The 15539-nt window shown below is 35.8% G+C and overlaps 1 long non-coding RNA gene across 4 annotated transcripts in view; it reads right to left on the bottom strand.

Annotated features, from left to right (window-relative positions):
* Positions 1-15539, bottom strand: part of LOC106509856 (uncharacterized) — a 967706-nt gene that overhangs the window by 129166 nt on the left and 823001 nt on the right. Inside the window, exon 4 of one of the 4 annotated variants that reach the window (XR_002342997.2) lies at positions 4974-7655. The exons of 2 other annotated variants lie outside the window; for them this stretch is intronic. This is a non-coding gene — a long non-coding RNA (uncharacterized LOC106509856). Of the gene's footprint in view, positions 1-4973; positions 7656-15539 lie in introns of those variants that run through there. One more of the 4 variants, XR_014842307.1, reaches the window with a different exon arrangement.

Genomic DNA, 15539 nt, shown 5'->3' with positions numbered 1-15539 from the left:
AGCTATTCAAATGGCACAGGCTCCCCAGCACTCATTTATTCTCTAGTCCTGTTGACCTTGGGGGATTTTTAAATTCCTTTGTTCTTTTTTAGGAGGGTGGGATGGGTAGAGATGGGATCACTGGGGATGCATAACTCATCCCAGGTCACAGACTGAAATATTCAGACAACTTCTGACATTGCTTTTATTGAATAATGTGTCAAAATCACAATCAGGCTTAGAAAATCTATTTCTACTTATTTTACTTGGGTGTTAAGTTCAAGTGTTCATAAGTAAAACTAACTGCTCATTAAGTTTTCTTTGAGAAACAGTGGGGGAATTCCAGCCTTTTCCCACAGCTCAACAAAAGAAATACGTGTGTCTCTTGAGTGTACATCTATAAAAATACTGGGGAAAGAAATTAAATAATCATTAGTTTGGTGAATTGTATTATAAGAATAGCTATATTGTGATCTAGTTTAGTAGACAAGGTAGGCAGTGCTATAACAGGTATACAAGGAATGGGAACCAATGGCAGATGAGTTCTCATGGGGAAGAAAGAGGAAAATCTCAACAGCAAAGCATGCTGAACACCTGGATTATTTTCAGACGATTCTGAGGATAACTGGGATTCAGGAGGGGAAATGAAGATGCAAAAGACCAATATCATTCTCCCAACTGAAAACAATTAAGACACACACACACACACACACACACACACACACACACACACACACACATACACTCTTACATGTCTGGTGGTGTAAGAGTGAAAGAAAATAGCATTGAACAAGTCCCCATTTTCTTCCTGACACTATGAATGTATCTCAACATATATTATCTGACTTAATACACAAACAATGAATGATAGGTATTGCAATTCCTATTTTACAGATACTCTGAAACATAGAAAATGTTCTCAGGTTCATATCATTTCTCAGAGAGTGAGGCAGTGAGCTAGAATTTTAAATCAAAAGATAATTCTTACTCCCCCCCCACACACACATGCACACAATTTGTAGAATGGGACAAATATTAGTTGACTGAATCAGAATTTAGCTAATCCATGTCAGCTTGATACCATGCATTTTATAACTTAAAATGAAGTTTAATCAAAATTAAGTATAAATATTTTACATTTCAGCAAATGTCACAAGGATTGGAAGAGGAAGGTGCTATTAGTAGTAGATCATTTAAAAAGACAAAAGAATTTTAACTGATATGAGCTCAAAAGCACTTGTGTATAATATAACTACCAAAATCTATTGAAATTTTGGCTGCATTAAGACCAATACAGTATCTGAAACAAGGGAGGAGTAATTCTGTTCTAGATTTAATAAATCAGTCATAACATAATTTGTTCTGTAAAGTGTATTTGGCACATTTATGAAGAGATGTAGAAAAGATGAGAACACTCTAAAGGGAGCAAATAGAATATTAAAAAGACTAAACATTCTGTAAGGAGGAGTTGTTAGGCCGAGAAGAAAGAAGTATCAAGGTAATGTGATAATTCTGTATTTGAAAGATTATCACACAGATAGTTACTCAGGGAAATTTTTTTGTCCATATAAGAAAGAGGAGGAGTTCCCGTAGTGGCTCAGTGGAAATGAATCTGAGTAGCATCCATGAGGGCACGGGTTCTATCCCTGGCCTTGCTCAGTAGGTTAAGGATTTGGCACTGCTGTGAATTGTGTTGTAGGTTGCAGACGTGGCTTAGATCTGGAGTTGCTATGGCTGTGGCATAGGCTGGTGGCTACAGCTCTGTTCAATCCCTAGCTTGGGGACCTCCATATGCTGTGAGTGTGGCCCTAAAAAGACAAAAAAAAAAAAAAAAAAGAAAAAGAAAGAGAAGAAATGAAAATATCCTATAACAATATAAGCAATGTATACTAAATAGCATTTCACATAAAAGTAAAACCATTTGGAAAATAAACATGTAAAAAGATGCTAACTTCACTATTAGTCAGGCACACAACAGGGAAATGTTTTTCCACATCCATGACACTGAAAAACTTCCAAAGCTCCAATTACTGATGACAATGTGAGATAAGAGGAACTCTTACATGCTGGTGAGGGAAATACAGTTTACTACTGATATTTTATAGGGATTTTCACAATTTCAGATAAAATTGAGAACCCTTCTATCAGCCTAGCAATTTTGTGTCCAGAAGACTTGAAAGGTGATATTCATAGCCCCATTGTTATTTTGAAACATAGCTGTAATGACCTGAGTGCACGGTGATTATGAAATGGATAGAAAAGCCAAACTATAACACATAGTACACTACTAGATAAGAATTAAAATAAATGAAGTAGATCAATATGTGGCAACGATGATGAATACCAAATCACAAACAAGCCACAGTTGTACAAGTGTACTTATGATATGGGAGAATGTACATTTAAAAAAGGCAAAGTAAAACTTTATGTTATGGATTTCTATATAAGTGTTTAAGTATAGAAACATGGGCCAAAATAATACACATCAAATTCATAGTTATCTTTTCCTCTGGGAAATAAGTGAAGGGAATGGGTTGGGAAGGACTAGAAAGGAAATTTCACTTTCTCTTTTCTGTTTTATGTTAAAATTTATTTGAAGTGAATATCGCAGTTTAACCTTTGCTAATTCTGAGTGCTAAATACAAGAATGTTTGCATTAGTATTTTGTAGACTCATCTGTTATTTTGTTCTATAATCAAAAAATACACACACACACACAATTTAGAAGTAATCTGTCTCAAGTAAATGATGACCCAATAGCTTTCAGGTCCGTTTCTCAAATGTTAAGAGAAAAGCCAAAAGGGATCACGAATCCTTAACCTGATTAAGTTCAAAGTTCTTTTCCTTTTTTTGTTTGTTTTTCACCACACCCACGAAGTGAAATTTCCTGGGCCATAGATCAAACTGTTCCGCAGTTGCAGCCTGTGCCACAACTACGGCAATAGCAGATCCTTAACCCACTGTGACACAAGGGAACTTCCCAATGCAAGTGTCAATAAGAACATTTTGCAAAAGTAGTAGCATTGGGTTTCAGATTAGACTAAATAAATATTGAGGTCCCTACTAACTCTGAGAAAACATAATCAAAATGTGTGGTGGATTTTAAAATACTCTTTTAAGTTAACCATGTATTGCTTATTTTTATTACCCATAATTAATATATGCAATATTCAACTTAAAATTTCATTTTTAAAATGAAAAATTTGTACCCCAATATAAGAGGAACGTGAGACTTCAAATTTTAAGCTGCAAAAGTATCTTGGCCTTTTATTTTCAGCCACACCACGACTGAGATTCAGCTTTATCAACTGCCTCTGAATTTATGAGTCTCAGGGAAGTAGCTGCATTGTGGCAGAATTGAGAATTTTGTATTTCAGCACTTAAATATGGGCAAGCAATCAGACTCAGGATTACTTGTCTGTCACTCTTCACTGATTTTATTTGCTTTTTCCTACTCTGAGCCCTTTCAATCCCCCTCTGAACATCTTTGGGAAACTTAACTGTGACATTCAGTCAACCGGGAGAGCTTAACTAACAAAGAGTTGGCCAGTTTTATTCATAGAGATGAAAAGCAGGGAGCTGCATCAATGATCATGATGTGAACAGTCTGGCTGGAGTGAGGCACTGCCCTGGACTCATTTCTCAGACGGCCCACAGAGTGTGGTGGGATTCTGTAGGCTTGGAGGTAGAAAATGAATGTCAGTTCAACCGCTGGGTGAAATGTAACAAAAGGGAGAAAAGGCTAATTGAGGTGTTCTTTAAAATCCTTGAGTGTCTCTTACCCTTTTCATCTCAACTGCTGCTTGTGCAAGCTTTGTCTACCTACGTCTATGTGGGCAGAGGTGAACACAGAACAAATGAGAGAATCTGCTGGCTAAAGAGCTGCATTCAAGCCTCTGGACCTGGAAAGCAGGGCACAAGGGCCAGATGCCTGATGCTGCATCAGCACTCAGCTATAGGGAAAGCACAGAAGAGGTGCAGGGGGTGAACCCTCTCATTCTAGGGGGCACTGACACATGTCCTTGGAAAGACTCAAGTAGTACATTTTACCTCCTCAATGAGGCAGATGCAGGACATGCGACCAGCTCATCTTTAATTCATGTGATGTGAAAACAGTCTGGCTGTAAAGTGGAGTAGTTGAACAAATCAACAAAATGAATACCCTCAGATGGGGGGAAAAAAGTAGTGGATTTGATTTCTATTTTTACATATCTTTATCTTGGTCACCAAATATCAGACCAAGTATTTGTTCAGAAAGATGGAACCTTCCTTATGTTTGCATTTTATCATGTAGAAATATTTCTAGAGTTGTGTGTGAATAGAATGCTATCTATGATTTGTGTAGGGCTTTACTGTCACATTTCCAATATTCTGGATATATTGAAAAGGTAGGTGGTATTATTATCATTTTACAGAAGAAGAAATTGAGACAATCATATAAGAAATATCATTTCCATTGCCATGGGTCAAATGTTTGTGCCCTCCCTAAATTCATACACCAAAACTTTAATTCCCAGCATGAAGGTGTTTGAAGGAGAGACTTTTGCAAGATGATTAGGTTATTAGGTAGAACCCTCATGAATGGAATTAGTACTTGCTATAGTCTGAATGTTTGTGTCCCCCCAAAATTGTAACCCCTGCTGCTATTAGTAAGTGAGGCCTACTGGGGAGTGCTTAAAATATGAGGGAGGAACCCTCTTGAATGGGACTAGTGCCTCGTAAAAGAGACTCCAAAGCGATACATAACCCCTCTACCACGTGAGGACACAGGGAAAAGGATGCCTGCTGCAAACTAGGAAGATGTTTGTCATCAGGAGCCTAACCAGCCAGGACCTTACACTTAGACTTCCCCAGCCTCTGGAACTGTGAGAAATAAATGTCTAATATTTCGGCCACCCAGTTAACAGTACTCTCTAGTATAGGACTGAACTAAGACACTTGTGGTCAACAAACTGATTAGTAGGAAAGTCTGATCTAGAATTAAGAATCTAGACTAAGGAGTTTTTTCTTTTATTACACTGAATTGCTATTGCTAACTGATATGTAAAGCATTTGTCATTTGTCACAAAGAAACCTTTACAAGGACCAGATAGATAATATAAATGTCTTCATTGACTATGCATAGAGGTGTGAGGGAGTTATACGCACCACTAGACTGTGGGCTCCATGTAACACTCAAATTATGTTTAACAGTGTGTGGGTTAAAGAAATCATATAAACATATATACATATATTCATATATGTGATGATTCTTATATAGTAAGCTGGATAATATATGACTGCTATTATGATTTATATTTGCTCTTAATATATTGTGGGAAATTAGACCTGCATCTGTGATAACCAAAAAAAAAAAATTATCACTAACAACAAAAATATATCATGGACCTAATATACCAAAACAAATTTTTGTTGTAAAACAATTTGAAGTCCTTCCAAATTATAGTAACAAACATTTTAACTGAAAAAACATTTTTACACAAATGTTTATTATGCATCTCTTGTGGGCAGTATGACCGTAACTGAGATATACAGAATAAGAAACACAGTGTAGACAAATTGGAAAAGGGGCATGTGATTAGTATTTAGAAATGCCAGCCTCAGGGTTCCCAAATATATAGTGACCTTATTTTTCAAAATGGAACATGTTTGAAAGTAAAGGGGAGTTCTTTAAGGATTTTGGGGATCACAGGTATGACCTGAGAAGTATGGTCCATGTGGTCAAAATAGACAATTAGTATTGTCCTGTGGTGGTGACGCTTTTCCTTTTAAATCCGGAGGCTGGTAGTGTGAGATCAGTTCTTTCTGACTCCATGATAGAATAATAGGTCAAATAAAGTGCTATAGCCAGAATGGGAGTGCTAAAGGTCACCCTTGTTTTTATTTTAATGATTTCCCTCAAGTTAGTAGACTAAAAAAATTATATGCTTGATTTTTTTCAAACCATATCAAAATCAGTTCTTGAATCCAATAAAAAGATTTTCTTAGATACCTTAAGTTCTTTGTTACTCCCTTCATCAAGCTGTCTATTGTCATTATAACAACCTATAAAACATGCTACACAGGTCCTGCTCAGTGGCTTGTTACTTTCCCTGTTAGCTCCAAATCATTTCTATCTCCATTTCACACAATTTTTTATTCAATGAGAAAAGCATTTCTTACCTTTTGGGGAACTTGAACTACTCTGTTTTCCAGATGCTTTGTTACATTGTTTGTCAATGAGTTTCATTTATCACTTGAATACGGTCTACTGACAGTGCAAGGTCAAACATTCTCTAACTTCACATGTTCTATTTGTATACAATTTCACTAACTATATATAAAATCATCATTTTCCCATCATAATGAAACTGAGTCACAGGTCACAGATGAAAGCTAGATTATGTCTTTTGCAATAATAGCATTTCATATTTTGAAGAGTACATTATTTCATAATATGGCAAAAAAAAAAATCCTGTTATGACCTTTCATAATCCAAGACAGCACACTGATGCAACTTACTGAGATAGAATATGCTCTCCAGTTTACAGTGATAGAGTTCATTTAAAGATTCATTTTATTTCTGTTTTCATAAGCTATGATATCATATTTAGTGTTTATATTCACAACAGCCTTAACAGTTTCACTCATAGTTTTGTTGAGTTTTACAAAGGAGTAATTTCAAACAATTTGGATGTACTTTTAGAATGAGACTCCTTAAATCTATGTCTGGCTAATAGCTTTTCCACTCTGTCAGTAGGGGAAAGAACAAGTTGAAGGCGAGAATTCTCATTTTACTTTCTTTGATTTCATTTTTTTTTTCAACAGGAAGTTATCGGAGTTTTTTTTTTACTGATTAACACATTTCTTCATCAACTCTAATTGCAAACCATTAAATTAGATTGCCTCTTTTTAATCTTTGCTGGCTTCAATTCTCTTATGAGGAGGAATATTGTGAACTTTCAGATTTGAAATATATATGTCATTCTTAGCACTGAGAAAAATATTGTTTAATAAAATGACTTTTCATCATAATGTACCTTAACACGTATAATTATGATAATTTAAAAACTTCAGACTTGAGTAGAAATGGAAAATGTTTTCATTAAGGAAGAAAAGCTAAATATCATATTAAAGCAGATGGCATTTTAAAATGCAGCCCTCTTAAGTCTCTATACAGATTTTAGATTTAAAGAAGACCTCAGGCAAAAATGCTGCAAAGCAAATAGTATCACTTGAAAGGCCAATTTATATTCCAATATAAACTTTATAGAGACAGATTTCAAAACTAGGTAGTAGAATCATCATGAATAGATTGTATTATTTGAAAAATAACATCCATTATGACAATTCCGGTCTAAATCTTTAACAGAGGGAAAAGTGAACAAGTATTATAAAATCATGTACCCAGGGTGGATTCCATTTCCATCTTGACTTACTATCCCATACAGAGTTGGCAATGACTACAGAATGGGAAAAATGCGTCCTCCATTATTATTACGTTTATTGCGGTATGCTCCCCGATAGAACTAACATCTGAGCATTTGGTATACAATAGATAAATCACTTAGAATATTAACTGATTTTTCCTCATTTACTTTGGTATACTGTTCTCACAGAGTCAGTGTAAGAGACACATCCATAAATCCTCGCTCGCTCTGCAGAAAGCCACTGGAGTCCTAGATTGACAAGAAGACCTGCACAAAAGAAGGTGATCATCTCATTGCAGTCTTGCAAATTTTTTACACATGTAATCACACAGCCACCATGACATTTTCCCCAACAAGGCCACTTGTGTCCTCTTTGGCATCTAGGATTACTGTCTTGCAGCGTTTTCGATTATATGTGTATGTAGCTCAAGCACCAGCATGCTTTCCTCTACCCCTCACCCCTCCCAACAACTACCCTCAGTCTGCCTAGGACAATCTTTATCCAGTGCATCTAAGAAGAGCATTCTCTCACATCTGTTACCGAGTCCTTACCCAGTTTCTGTTCTTTTCTACCAGTCACAATTCAGCTCTGGGCCAGTGTTTACTTTGATGCTTAGCACAGTTACTGCTTCAGCCCCTGTATTAGTTTTGTTTGTTTGTTTGTTTGTTTTGTCTTTTGTAGGGCTGCACCATGGCATATGGAGGTTTCCAGGCTAGGGGTCTAGTCGGAGCTGTAGCCACTGGCCTATACCACAGCCACAGCAACACCAGATCCAAGCCGCGTCTGTGACCTACACCACAGCTCATGGCAATGCCAGATCCTTGACTTGCTGAGCAAGGGTGGGGATCAAACCTGCAACCTCATGGTTCCTAGTCAGATTTGTTAACCACTGAGCCACGGTGGGAACTCCAAGTTCTTGATCCCTACATATTAGTATCAGGAGTCAAGAGTAAATTAAGGGAATCTATGGGGTATGGACAAAATAAAGAACTATATGAATCACGGGACAGTTTCCATAGACTAGATAAAAACACATAGACACAAATGTACTCTGTACAAGGAAGCTGTTTATATACAACTCAGGACATACTTAGTGCCCTCAGAGTTTGTATTCTCAAGAGAGGGTGCCTTTTTTAAACTTCTACCAGGAAAGTATCACCATCTTTCAGAAAATCCCACCTCCCACCTTAAGTGCTGATTATGCAAATGATCCATCTGTTTCCTTAGGTCTAAGGCACTTGGAATGCAATAATCTTCAGTATCGTATTTTGTATACTTAACTGTTCAGTCTAGATTATCATCTGAAAAAGCAGGAAGAATAGTCCAATATAGGCATTGTCAATTTAAGCATTTTCTCACTGCGAGGTATATTATCTTGGTGATCCAACTGTGAACTTCATTATCATTTCAAAAAAATATATAGACACACATACATGCACACACATCTCAAAGACTGACCACATTGTTATTCAGAGATAGTAGAAAGAAGAAAACATTATAAACAAGTAGGACCCAGTGGGACTTCCTGAGGCAGACCCTTCCACCATATCCTCTGTTTTAGCTCCTCTCTGAACTACCTAGATAATATTATCTGATGCACATTTCCTGATTTTTTTTTTTTTTTTTTTACAGAAGTGAAAACCTTAGCCAAATGGAAGATGTCAACTATTTAACCAGGAGCACATAGCCTCCAGGTCACCTGGAGCGTAAGGACAGATAATATTAACCCCTGTGACACAACCTGTTACCTCATCATCAGCCAATCAGAGAACTGTATGTAAACTGATCACATACTTTGTCACCCCTCTCCCTCACCTGCATTTTAAAAATGCTTTTGAAACCCTTCCAGGAATTTTGGGTTTGGGGAACATGGGCTACCGATCTCCTTGCATGGCCCTTCAAGAAACCTTTCTCTGCTCCAACTCCAATATTTTAGTATTGTTTGACCTCACTGTACATGGGACACAAACTTGCTTGTATTCAGTAACAATATTTTCGTAAATATAGTATCCTCTGCTTAATATGCTACATGCAATGCAATTGTTGCTTCAATGTAACTAGTATCAAAGATACCCAGTATATAATAGATGTTTTTCTAGATCCTGGGTATACAGTAGTAAAGGAACATACGAAAAAAAAAATCCCTGTTTTAATAGAGATTACTTCCTCCAATAATGAAATGTAATAGAAAAGATGAAATTTATAATAGTAAAACCAAAGGAAAGGTAGAATGAAGCCAGTGATCTACTCATTTTTTTTTTTTTACTTAGTAGAAAAATGTGTTATTTTTATTTTTCCTCATAGTTTTGGATTCACTTGTCAGGCAATCTCAACTCCCAATTCCATCTCTAGTAATATCCTAGGAAGGTTTACACATAGAGTACACTGACTTCAATTGCAGAGAGTGTTTAGCAATATTCCTCAATAAATATTCAGTCTACGTTTATAGAAAAAAGTAGGGAGGCCAAGGTGGTAGACAGACATTGTGGTCATTCTGCACAAATCCAAAAGCCAGCCCTCCTTGGAGTTTCCTAAGATTCTCCATTAGTCAAAAAATCAGAACAATTCTTTTTACTTCTGGTCATTTCCTAAAACTACTAACCCACATTTCAGCAAACATGAAAGCACAAAACCTATTGTAGAAATAACCACTTATTTTTAAGCTATCATTATACTGCAATGAAAATATTCAAGGGGTGTTTAATTTCATACATAATTTACATCCAATAACTAAGAACACATTCTACTACATTTTTTTCCAAAAATCATGAAATGTATGGAAGCATAAAATGTTTTAATTGTGAATTTGGTTAGAATAATACTGCATTTGGAAATCATCACGTATTTCATCATCTAGAAACCAAATAATGCTGCATGAATTACTCTGTAGTTATTTTAAGAGTGGGAAAAAAAATGCTGTGAATGATTTGATTATCATTTTGCTTTGGCTGCTGAATTGGGTGTGGTTTTTCTAAAAGACAGGCTTAAAATAAAAATAGAACTGGAGTTCCCACTGTGAAGCAGTGGGTTAAGGATCCAGTGTTGCTGGAGCTGTGGCATAGGTCGCTGATGTGGCTTGGATTTGATTCCTGACTCAGGAACTTCCATATGCCACAGGAGCAGCAAAAAAAAAAAAAAAAAAAAAAAAAAAAAAAAAAAAAAAAAAAACCAACCAAAACCAACAAAACACCGACAAACAAATAGAAACAACAACAAAGATGAAAATAGACAAACTAAAAAGATTAAGGTAATTCACTTCGTTGTGAAAGACTAATGAATATTTGAAAATAATGTGTATAACATTTCAACTTGGATTTAAGTAATTCATTGAGTGGAAATAGTGAGGCAGTTCCTTGGAAATAGCTAGATGTGAATCAGATATATATCTTGTATATTTGAAACAAGTGATTTTATTCTTTCACCAAACATTTATTGACTGCCAGTGGGTTTCTGGTAGATATTGAAGATACACATGTTAGTGAGACATGGTCCCAGATTTCAAGGAAAGTGATGCATAAGGTAACAGGCAAGTCGACAACTACAAGTGATTCTGGGAGAAGTGGAGGCAAGGTACCCAAAGCTCAGGAGCGCAAGGGAAAGCACTGTAATCAAGGGAGGCAAAAAAATAAATAAATAAAAGTATAAAAAGATGCTTCCATATATAAATATTGTTCAGTTACTAACTTTGTGTAATATTAGCTAAATGTTATCTAAGATCCATTGCACCTCTCAAAATCCAGGAAGTCTAAGGTACTGCAATATACTGTTGTTTTTTTTTTTTTAAATAAAAAAACACTTACTTTAAAATATATCATACAAAGCCGAGCAATTATTGTTTTCTTCACAGCATTATACCATTAATATCCTTCATGTATAACTAAATAATTTTTTAGCATGAGAATTATTCAGGGGGAAATTCTGAAATCTGCCTCTGGTACATGCTGGCTCAAAAGGATAATAAATTAATAGGAGACACAATAAAATTAAGGGATTTATTGTGCTATTGGCAACACCCACTCTAGTTATGGTTTGGAAATCTAATTGTTTTGTTTATAAAATCTTTTTGTTTCTAGTTACTATATGGTTTTCTTAGAGAGTATTTATTCTTATTAAAGCACATTGTGAAAAAATTAAAGACAAATAACTACTCTGAAATATGATATCCTAAAAAGAATAAAGTTCATGTGCATTATATTCACCCCAAAGACTACTAAAAGGGAAAATAGAACAGAATTAGACAGAAGAATGAGAATCAATTCACCTCTGTTCAACTCACCAATTTTTGAAGCACCAGGAAAATGGGGGCTTTTATTCTAGTCCCTATGGAATAGAGACATGTAGAATTAGGGTCACTTCCCTAAAAAGCAAACATGCACTTGTGAAAAGAAGAAAAATTGTTGAAGCTACTGAAATAAGAGATAGTATATGATAACTGTGAGGCAGAGGTGTGGTCATGTATCCTGGAAAATTTGCTAGTGAGCAAAGGCATCATGGCCAGATCTTAAGAGAGGAGAAGGGTTTTATCAGAGATGTCAAGAAGAGAGAAGAATTAGAGAGACCTATACCAAAAAGATCTGCCTGTGTGTCATGAGCTATTATTATGGATGGATTATCAGCTAATTATTTAAAAGTGAATAATGAAAAGTGGATGATAACTTGCAATAAGTCTAGAAAGTTAAGTTAGTAGAAGAAAGATGACTAAAGATGCAGATTATAGTGTTCCCTTTTTCTACTTCCTAATGAAGATTAGCAGATTATCATTGGCAACATCTATGTTCCCTTCCAGTTTTGCAAGTATTTTTCTGAAATGTAGTCATTGGGCTTTTTAAAAACACTTCCCAGTTTTTGTTTTTGTTTTTTCCATTACCTGATATATTTTTTTTGATATGATAATGTTTTCTGCAAGGAGTTACAGGGGGATTAGGACCTATGGGGTTATTTCATTCACAGCATCATAGTTACCTTGGTCCTAGAAATTTAGCAACTGGAATATATCACAATGTCAAGGATGACCAAAAAATAATAAAAAGTTTCTTACTGTTCTTCAAGGGTGTATTAAAAACTTCTTATCACCCAGTTTCCTTTCAGTCTTTTCAGAAGAAGTATATTTTCCTATTGCTATTTTTTTTTCTATGTGGACCTCCCTTCAGTATTTCCTGATTCTATTTTTTACCATCCAATATGGTACACTACTATTAGGAAATCTTACATCAAATATCCTCTGGGTAAATTGATATTTTTTATAACAGTGAATCCATGATTGCTTCTGGCTTTAGATTCATTAGATTCTAGGGTGAATCCAGTGAAGAATGTAGAAAAGGTGAGATACATCTATATAGAAATAACTTCTAGTGGCTTGTTTCTTCAGAAAGAGTTGGTAGGCATGGCTGGTCCCATGAACTTCAAAAATTGCACTCCATGTCATACAATTAAATACAGTCTCCCCTAGATTAAAAGTCATATAATTAGCACCTGCTACAGAAACATGTGAACTGAGGCCACAACACTGATATTATACAATTAGAATAAACTCAACTCTGACTTTCTTTTGATGCATCATTATCTTAAGAGAAAAAAAAAACTATTGCCATCTTAAATATTTTAAAAGAAGGGAAAAGTCTGCACTCTGTGATTTGATGGTAATTGCAAAAATATGTGTATGGAAAAAGTATGATTCCATTATGACAGCTAAGTTGGTTTGATCAGCAGTAGCCATCCCTTCCTAAACACACACACACATACACACACACTCACACACACACACAGAGACAATTCCATTCACCCTTACCCTACCCATATGTAGATATTATTGTCATAGATTTAAACTTAGAACATAATTCACTAATGACTGGAACTGAAAACTATAGGAAGGTCTGTATATACAACACAAAAATTGATCTGCTTTAAAAGAATAGTGATGCTATTGATATACATTTTACTGATTTATCTCATTGATTTAGTTGAGTCTTAAAATTCTGTGATCATCAAATGTTGCTTTCATTTGCTCATACTTCCTGCAGATTGTTTCCAATTTGGAGGAACAGAAAGATATGGAAAATGTGCAATTCATACAACTGGTACATGAAGCCACTCTGCACAATTTCTAGTGGTTTTGAAGATACCATTTTAAGATGAGATGCTAGACTTCAGATTTTTATTTATTTATTTATAACTCATTGGATCCATATTTTCACATTTTATTATTTCTGCTCCTCAACCCAGTACTGCTCATAAACCAACAAACGCTAGGGAAAACTGAAGCCAGCAGGTGGATATATAAAGTGTGGGAACTACAAATGTCAGATTATCACTTTACAAGATTACATTAAGACTTCTTTATGTAAAAGAAGGGATAGAAGCCAACAAGTAAAGAAAGGATAGAAGCCAACAAGTAAAGAATGGTACAACTGGAGTTCCCGCCATGGCTCAGCAAAAATGAATCTGAGTAGCATCCATGAGGATACAGGTTCCATCCCTGGCCTTAATCAGTGGGTTAAGGATCTGGCATTGCTGTGAGCTGTGGTATAGATCGCACACAAGACTCTGATCCCACATTGCTGTGGCTGTGATGTAGGCTGGCAGTTATGGTGCCAATTCGACCCCTAGCCTGGGAACCTCCATACACCACCAGTGAGGCCCTAAAAAGACCAAAAAGAGAAACAAGCAAACAAAAAACCAGAAAAACAAAAACAAAAACAAACCCCCCCCCCCACAATTGCAGTGTTTTGTACCACCTTGATAAAGAGAAAGTGAAAATTTTGTCCTAGAAAAACAGATTTTCTCACACACTCTTTTTCTATGGAGCAGCAGTATGGCCAACTATAGTAGTCTAAGATAATTGGTTATGTGTGCAGATAATTTTAGTGACACATAATTATCTGTAAATTTCTACAACACCTAAATTATAGCATACCGCAATTAATCATACCCTGTGGCCATCTAGTTACAAAATGCATCATTTTATTGTCTGTGAAATGAAAACTGTTGATATAAGTTTTCATGTAGAAACTAGAAACCTCAGTGGGAGTTTGGTGATGGGTGGAGAAGAGGTGCAAGCCCTCACCTGTGAAATGACTCTGGGCAAATCACTTCTCCCATCTCATCTTCAATTTTGTTAGCTGCCCTGTGTGAATAATGGGGCCTATGTCTTCCAGGGAAATTCAGTGACATCTCATCCAGTTCTTCTCAAAGGTGTGTAAAATGGTTGAAATCTTCTTTGTGGATTAACATCATATAAAGGCTGCAGTGTATAGTTGTCTGAAGAACTGGGGCAAGGAACAGCATCTCATCCTAGTCTGTCCACTGGCTAGCTAGTGGACTTTCAACAAATAACTTTGCTTTTCTCTTTCCCCATCTGTAAAATGAGTATGTTTGACAAAATGTTCCTTAAAATCTTGCCTATCTCCAAAAATATGACTTTAATAGAAGTTAGTACTCTGACTCTTTAAATACTTGAACATCTAATGACCTCTTTGCTCCTGAAATTCTTCAGGTATCAGAAATATATTTTGGTATGTGCTAAGAAAACATTTGATGGCCACCTGATTGAAGTAACTGTGTTATTCCAATAATCAAAAGAAAAAATAAGTCCCCCTATTTGTGAGTAAACTAGGACAGGATCGTACTGCAAGAATTTAAAAATAGGCTGAATTTAATCTTACAGATTGGAGGTTCTAGGTGTGCCTGAAAATGTAATGATCCTGAGATCTGTCTGCATCATCTACAAAGCTGACTATTAATCTTAAAATATTCCAAAACACGCTGATTTCACTTTGCTCTCTTAACAGAAAATTTTTGCATTTAAAAATCATTCACTTAGAACTGATAAAAAGACTTGAGTGGCCATAGAGTTTTCAGTGTGCCCCAAGGTGCTTTTTATGATAAGGCTGAATTGGAATTTGCTTTAGGAGACTATCCTTATATTAGGTCATATGGGTGAATGCACTGTGTCAATATGATTTATGGCAACTCAACTCTGCTTGGGGAGAACACCATCTTCTGAGAACCTGCAGTCTTATTTTGGAGAATCAGTTTGAAGCTGCTAATTGGAAACTGTCAAATGTGTTGTTTCAGTCCCATGAGAACTTACCGGGCTTACTTTACCAAACTAGCAGTAAATAGGATAACACCTCTGATTCACGCGTAACTGC

The sequence above is a fragment of the Sus scrofa genome, chromosome 3 (assembly GCF_054392235.1).
Source record: "Sus scrofa isolate SSC_HxYL_T2T_F1_AM1 chromosome 3, Sscrofa_HxYL_maternal_Yorkshire_Landrace_v2.0, whole genome shotgun sequence".
In the NCBI taxonomy this organism is placed as follows: domain Eukaryota; kingdom Metazoa; phylum Chordata; class Mammalia; order Artiodactyla; family Suidae; genus Sus; species Sus scrofa.
The sequence above is the reverse complement of the archived record's forward strand: the minus strand, read 5'-3'. Positions and strand labels throughout refer to the sequence as shown.